Source organism: Bos indicus x Bos taurus, chromosome 2 (genome assembly GCF_003369695.1).
Source record: "Bos indicus x Bos taurus breed Angus x Brahman F1 hybrid chromosome 2, Bos_hybrid_MaternalHap_v2.0, whole genome shotgun sequence".
Lineage (NCBI taxonomy): Eukaryota > Metazoa > Chordata > Mammalia > Artiodactyla > Bovidae > Bos > Bos indicus x Bos taurus.
The window spans coordinates 82,431,067-82,439,263 of NC_040077.1; positions in this window are offsets into that span (position 1 = coordinate 82,431,067).

Consider the following 8,197-nt stretch of genomic DNA (forward strand, 5'->3'; position numbering starts at 1 on the left):
AACTACGAACAGAGGTTCATGACATTGTACAGGAGACAGTTATCAAGACCATCCCCAAGAAAAAGAAATGCAAAAAAGCAAAATAGCTGTCTGAGGAGGTGTTACAAATATCTGTGAAAAGAAGAGAAGCAAAAAGCAAAGGAGAAAAGAAAAGATACACCCATTTGAATGCCCATTTGAGTCCCAAAGAATAGCAAGGAGAGATAAGAAAGAATTTCTCAGCAACCAATGCAAAGAAATAGAGGAAAACAATAGAATGGGAAAGACTAGAGAACTCTTCAAGAAAATTAGTGGTACCAAGGGAACATTTCATGCAAAGATGGGCTCAATAAAGGACAGAAATTGTATGGACCTAACAGAAGCAGAAGATATTAAGAAGAGATGGCAACAATACACAGAAGAACTATACAATAAAGATCTTCACAACCCAGTTAATCATGACAGTGTGATCACTCACCTAGAGCCAGACATCCTAGAATGTGAAATCAAGTGGGCCTTAGGAAGCATCACTAGGAACAAGCTAGTGGGAGTGATGGAATTCCACTTGAGCTATTTCAAATCCTAAAAGATGAATCTGTGAAAGTGCTGCACTCAATGTGTCAGCAAATTTGGAAAACTCAGCCGTGGCCACAGGACTGGAAAAGGTCAGTTTTCATTCCAATCCCTAAGAAAGGCAATGCCAAAGAACGCTCAAACTACCGCAATTACATTCATCTCATACGCTAGCAAAATAATGCTCAAAATTTTCCAAGCCCGGCTTCAGCAATAAGTGAACTGTGAACTTCCAGATGTTCAAGCTGATTTTATAAAAGGCAGAGGAACCAGAGATCAAATTGCCAACATCCGCTGGATCATCGAAAAGCAAGAGAGTTCCAAAAACACATCTATTTCTGCTTTATTGACTATGCCCAAGCCTTTGACTGTGTGGATCACAATAAACTGTGGAAAACTCTGAAAGAGATGGGAATACCAGACCACCTGATCTGCCTCTTGAGAGACCTGTATGCAGGTCAGGAAGCAACAGTTAGAACTGGACATGGAACAACAGACTGGTTGCAAATAAGAAAAGGAATATGTCAAGGCTGTATATTGTCACCCTGCTTATTTAAATTATCTGCAGAGTAAATCATGAGAAATGCTGGACTGGATGAAGCATAAGCTGGAATCAAGATTGCCGGGAGAAATATCAATAACCTCAGATACACAGATGACACCACCCTTATGGCAGAAAGTCAAGAGGAACTAAAGAGCCTCTTGATGAAAATGAAAGAGGAGAGTGAAAAAGTTGGCTTAAAGCTCAACATTCAGAAAACTGAGATCATGGCATCTGGTCCCATCACTTCATGGCAAATAGATGGGGAAACAGTGGAAACAGTGGCTGACTTTATTTTTCTGGGCTCCAAAATTACTGCAGATGGTGACTGAATCTATAAAATTAAAAGACGCTTACTCCTTGAAAGGAAAGTTCTGACCAACCTAGAAAGCATATTAAAAAGCAGAGATTTTACTTTGTCAACAAAGTTCCGTCTTGTCAAGGCTATGGTTTTTTTCAGTAGTCATGTATGGATTTGAGAGTTGGTCTATAAAGAAAGCTAAGCACCCAAGATTTGATGCTTTTGAACTGCGGATGTTGGAGAAAGCTCCTGATAGTCCCTTGGACTGCAAGTAAATCCAACCAGTCCATCCTAAAGGAGATCAGTCCTAGGTGTTCATTGAAAGGACAGATACTGAAGCTGAAACTCCAATACTTTGGCCACCTGATGCAAAGAGCTGACTCATTTGAAAAGACCATGCTGGGAAATGTTGAGGGCAGGAGGAGAAGGGGACGACAGAGGATGAGATGGTTGGATGGCATCACCGACTCAATGTACATGAGTTTGAGTAAACTCTGGGAGTTGGTGATGGACAGGGAGGCCTAGCATGCTATGATTCTTGGGGCCTCAAAGAGTAGGGCAGAACTCAGCAAATGAACTAAACTGAATTGAAATTCATGATGATTATTTTTTTATAACTTAATTGAAATGTATGCATTCAAATAAAACAAAATGCAGTCATGAAATTCAAGAATAATTACATTTCATGGTTGATTTAGAGTTCCTTTCTTGATTTTTGGAAGTATTAGTAACATAAAATATATAATTTGTATTTATCAAAATCTTCTAAGCCTCAGTTGACATTTACATGTCTGTGTTTGTAAAGATAGGTTTTTTTATACCTTTAATATAAAAGGGTTTTTTTGTTTGTTTGTTTACAATTTATGTTAACTGTTACATAAAGCTTTTATAAAACTGAAAGTGTTAGTTCCTCAGTTGCGACTAACTCTTCGTGATCCCATGGACTGCATCCAGTCAGGCTGCTTAGTCCATGAGATTTTCCAGGCAAGAATACTGGAGTGCGTTGCCATTTCCTACTCCAGGGAATCTTCCTGACCCAGGAATCTAACCTGCATCTCTTACATCTCCTCCGCTGGTAGGCAGATTCTTTACTGCTCTGCCACCATGAAGTTGAGAAAGCTACAGGGAAGTAGTAACAATATCTGTTTTTCTTCTTTTTTTTTTTTTTTCAGCCTCTGAATGTTCATTAAGATGAATTTCCAAAAACAAGCATCCATATTAGTGTGGGGGATGAGGGTGGGAGGACAGGGAAGGATAAGGAGAAGGAATTCTGTTCTATTGGTAATAAAGCTTCAGATTCATCCCATTGTGAATTTCATTGTTCCCCAGGGACACGTGGTGCTTTAAAATCATGTACCATTTCTTCAATACGATATTGTTCTGTCCAGTGCCAGTTTGAGCTATCATCAGCTTCTTAAGGTTGCCAATGGTATCATCAGTATTGCATTTAATGCAGACCTTCTTCCCCAGAGGGTCCTTGCAAAAAGCCTCAGTCATACTGGATGGAGTTCCTATATCCCACTTGGGGCCCCATCCCCACTTCAGGTGGCCTGAAAGCCAAGCTGAGCTGCTTGCAGGCCAGGGGATCCTGGCAAGCTGGGTTCTACCACCTTTCCCTAACTCCAGACTCCTCTATTCCACCCCCTCATCTCTTGTTTTTCTTCTTTTAACGAGGTTTTTCTTACAGGAAAATTTGAAAGTATATTTTCTCATTCCTTCCATATTTAATACAGTCACATAGAGATAGCTTGCATGATTTTCTTGCACCCAAAGCAAATACTAATTCTCAGGTCTTTGTATTTTTTCAAATAGGACCATTAGAGTTCCCAATTATGAACTTGTCAACTACAAATTGGTGCTTACCAAGAGCATTGTGAATGACTGAACAGCAAAGGCATTTGCCATCTGCCACTATGGAGATTGAACTCTTTGCTGCTATAGCTGTTAATGTTCAACAACCCCTGAGGGAGTTCAGGGTGGAGTGAGACACTGTGCTCCAGGAAAACTGGTGGGACAGGTCTTTAAAGAGTTGGATGTTTTTAGGAACAGATCTCATGATCTCAATTCTTGCATCTCCTCATACCTAGAGAAGCACTAAATTCTTTCGTGGTGACATCAGATCCACATGAATAACAACAACAACAACAACAACAAAAACTTTGTAAAATTAGTGCTTCATGGTATTGAACGCCTCCTTCACCAAACTTTATATATTGACTTTCGCCCACTGCCATTTTGGAGCAGTCAGTCTCTCAGGCTATCTGAGATGCTCTCTCCTAGGCTGCGGTCCTCATTTGGTCCCAAATAAAACTTAACTCATAACTCTCAAGTTGTGCATCTTTTTTTAGACTACAAACTGTATTTACTATGCTATAGCTAGAAATTTGGCAAGTATATTCTAATGAAATATTGTAGTAGACCTGATTGTGGGTGCATGTTAAGTCTCTTCAGTTCAGTTCAGTTCAGTCGCTCAGTCGTGTCCGACTCTCTGAGACCCCATGAATTGCAGCACACCAGGCCTCCCTGTCCATCACCAACTCCCGCAGTTCACTGAGACTCACATCCATTGAGTCGGTGATGGCATCCAGCCATCTCATCCTCTGTCGTCCCCTTCTCCGCCTGCCCCCAATACCTCCCAGCATCAGAGTCTTTTCCAGTGAGTCAACTCTTTGTATGAGGTGGCCAAAGAACTGAAGTTTCAGCCTTAGCATCATTCTTTCCAAAGAAATCTCAGGGCTGATCTTCAGTATGGACAGATTGGATCTCCTTGCAGTCCAATGGACTCTCAAGAGTCTTCTCCAACACCACAGTTCAAAAGCATCAATTCGTCGGCGCTCAGCTTTCCTCATAGTCCAACTCTCACATCCATATGTGACCAGAGGAAAAACCATAGCCTTGACTAGATGGACCTTTGTTGGCAAAGTAATGTCTCTGCTTTTCAATATGCTATCTAGGTTGGTATGTGAAGTCAAGTGGGCCTTAGAAAGCATCATGATGAACAAAGGTAGTGGAGGTGATAGAATTCCAGTCGAGCTGTTCCAAATCCTGAAAGATGATGCTGTGAAAGTGCTGCACTCAATAGGCCAGCAAATTTGGAAAACTCAGCAGTGGCCACAGGACTGGAAAAGGTCAGTTTTCATTTCAATCCCTAAGAAAGGCAATGCCAAAGAATGCTCAAACTACCGCACAATTGCACTCATCTCACATGCTAGTAAAGTAATGTTCAAAATTCTCCAAGCCAAGCTTCAGCAATATGTGAACTGTGAACTTCCTGATGCTCAAGCTGGTTTTAGAAAAGGCAGAGGAACCAGAGATCAAATTGCCAACATCTGCTGGATCATTGAAAAAGCAAGAGAGTTACAGAAACACATCTATTTCTGCTTTATTGACTATGCCAAAGCCTTTGACTGTGTGGATCACAATAAACTGTGGAAAATTCTTCAAGAGATGGGAATACCAGACCACCTGATCTGCCTCTTGACAAACTTGTATGCAGGTCAGGAAGCAACAATTAGAAAAGGACATGGAACAACAGACTGGTTCCAAATAGGAAAAGGAGTACAATAAGGCTGTATATTGTCACCCTGTTTATTTAACTTATATGCAGAGTACATCATGAGAAATGCTGGACTGGAAGAAACACAATCTGGAATCAAGATTGCAGGGAGAAATATCAATAACCTCAGATATGCAGATGACACCACCCTTATGGCAGAAAGTGAAGAGGAGCTCAAAAGCTTCTTGAAAAGTGAAAGTGCAGAGTGAAAAATTTGGCTTAAAGCTCAACATTCAGTAAACGAAGATCATGGCATCCAGTCCCATCACTTCATGGGAAATAGATGGGGAAACAGTGGAAACAGTGTCAGACTTTATTTTTCTGGGTTCCAAAATCACTGCAGATGGTGACTGCAGCCATGAAATTAAAAGACACTTACTCCTTGGAAGGAAAGTTATGACCAACCTAGATAGCATATTCAAAAGCAGAGACATTACTTTGCCAACAAAGGTTCGTCTAGTCAAGGCTATGTTTTTTCCTGTGGTCATGTATGGATGTGAGAGTTGCACTGTGAATAAGGCTGAGCACCGAAGAATTGATGCTTTTGAACTGTGGTATTGGAGAAGACTCTTGAGAGTCCCTTGGACTGCAAGGAGATCCAACCAGTCCATTCTGAAGAAGATCAGCCCTGGGATTTCTTTGGAAGGAATGATGCTAAAGCTGAAACTCCAGTATTTTGGCCACCTCGTGCGAAGAGTTGACTCATTGGAAAAGACTGTGATGCTGGGAGGGATTGGGGGCAGGAGGAGAACGGGACAGAGGATGAGATGGCTGGATGGCATCACTGACTCGATGGATATGAGTCTGGGTGAACTCCAGGAGTCGGTGATGGACAGGGAGGCCTGGCGTGCTTCGATTCATGGGGTCGCAAAGAGTCGGACACGACTGAGCTACTGATCTGATCTGATCTGATCTAGGTTGGTCATATATTTTCTTCCAAAGAGTAAACGTCTTTTAATTTCATAGCTGCAGTCACCATCTGCTGTGATTTTGGAACCCAGAAAAATAAAGTCTGACACTGTTTCCACTGTTTCCCCATCAATTTCCCATGAGGTGATGGGACCAGATGCCATGAATTTCGTTTCTGAATGTTGAGCTTTAAGCCAACTTTTTCACTCTCCTCTTTCAGTTTTATCAGAGGCTTTTTATTTCTTCTTCACTTTCTTCCATAAGGGTAGTGTCATCTGCATATCTGAGGTTATTGATATTTCTCCCGGCAATCTTGATTCCAGCTTGTGTATTTTCCAGCCCCATGTTTCTCATGATGTACTCTGCAAATAATTTAAATAAGCAGGGTGACAGTATACAGCCTTGATATACTCCTTTTCCTATTTGGAACCAGTCTGTTGTTCCATGTCCAGTTCTAAACTGTTGCTTCCTGACCTACATATAGGTTTCTCAAGAGGCAGGTCAGGTGGTCTGGTATTCCCATCTCTTGAAGAATCTTCCACACTTTATTGTGATCCACACAGTCAAAGGCTTTGGCATAGTCAATAAAGCAGAAATAGATGTGTTTCTGTAACTCTCTTGCTTTTTTGATGATCCAGTGGATGTTGGCAGTTTGATCTCTGGTTCCTCTGCCTTTTGTAAAACCAGCTTGAACATCTGAAAGTTCACGATTCACATATTGCTGAAGCCTGGTTTGGAGAATTTTGAGCATTACTTTACTAGTGTGTAAGATGAGTGCTACAGTGCAGTAGTTTTGAGCATTCTTTGGCATTGCCTTTCTTAGGGATTGGAATGAAAATTGACCTTTTCCAGTCCTGTGGCCACTGCTGAGTTTTCCAAATTTGCTGGCATATTGAGTGCAGCACTTTCACAGCATCATATTTCAGGATTTGGAATCGCTCAACTGGAACTCCATCACCTCCACCAGCTTTGTTTATCATGATGCTTTCTAAGGCCCACTTGACTTCACATTCCAGAATGTCTGGCATAGGTAAGTGATCACACCATCGTGATTATCTGGGTCGTGAAGTTCTTTTTTGTACAGTTGTTCTGTGTATCCCTGCCACCTCTTCTTAATATCTTCTGCTTCTGTTAGGTGCATACCATTTCTGTCCTTTATCGAGCCCATCTTTGCATGAAATATTCCCTTGGTATGTCTAATTTTCTTGAAGAGATCTCTAGTCTTTCCCATTCTGTTGTTTTCTTCTATTTCTTTGCATTGATCACTGAGGAAGCCTTTCTTATCTCTTCTTGCTATTGTTTGGAACTCTGAATTCAGATGCTTAAATCTTTCCTTTTCTCCTGTGCTTTTCACTTCTCTTCTTTTCACAGCTATTTGTAAAGCCTCCCCTGACAATCTTTTTGCTTTCTTTTTGCTTTTTTGCATTTCTTTTCCGTGGGGATGGTCTTGATCCCTGTCTCCTGTACAATGTCATGAACCTCCATCCATAGTTCATCAGGCACTCTATCTATCAGATCTAGTCCCTCAAATCTATTTCTCACCTCCACTGTATATTCATAAGGGATTTGATTTAGGTCATACTTGAATGGCCTAGTGGTTTTCCCTACTTTCTACAAATTAAGTCTGAATTTGGCAATAAGGAGTTCATGATCTGAGCCACAGTCAGCTCCTGGTTTTGTTTTTGTTGACTGTATAGAGCTTCTCCATCTTTGGCTGCAAAGAATATAATCAGTCTGATTTCGGTGTTGACCATCTGGTGATGTCCATGTGTAGAGTCTTCTCTTGTGTTGTTGATAGAGGGTGTTTGTTATGACCAGTGCGTTTTCTTGGGAAAATGCTATTAGTCTTTGCCCTGCTTCATTCTGTATTCCAAGGCCCAATTTGCCTGTTACTCCAGGTTTTTCTTGACTTCCTAGTTTTGCATTCCATTCCCCTATAATGAAAAGGACATCTTTTTTGGGTGTTAGTTCTAAATTGTCTTGTAGGTCTTCATAGAACTGTTCAACTTCAGCTTCTTCAGCATTACTGGTTGGGTCATAGACTTGGATTACTGTGATAATGAATTGTTTGCCTTGAAAACGAACAGAGATCATTCTGTTGTTTTTGAGATTGCATCCAAGTACTGCATTTCAGACTCTTTTGTTGACCATAATGGCTACTCCTTTTCTTCTGAGGGATTCCTGCCCACAGTAGTAGATATAATGGTCATCTGAGTCAAATTCACCCGTTCCAGTCCATTTCAGTTTGCTAATTCCTAGAATGTCGACATTCACTCTTGCCATCTCTTGTTTGACCACTTCCAATTCGCCTTGATTCATGGACCTGACATTCCAGGTT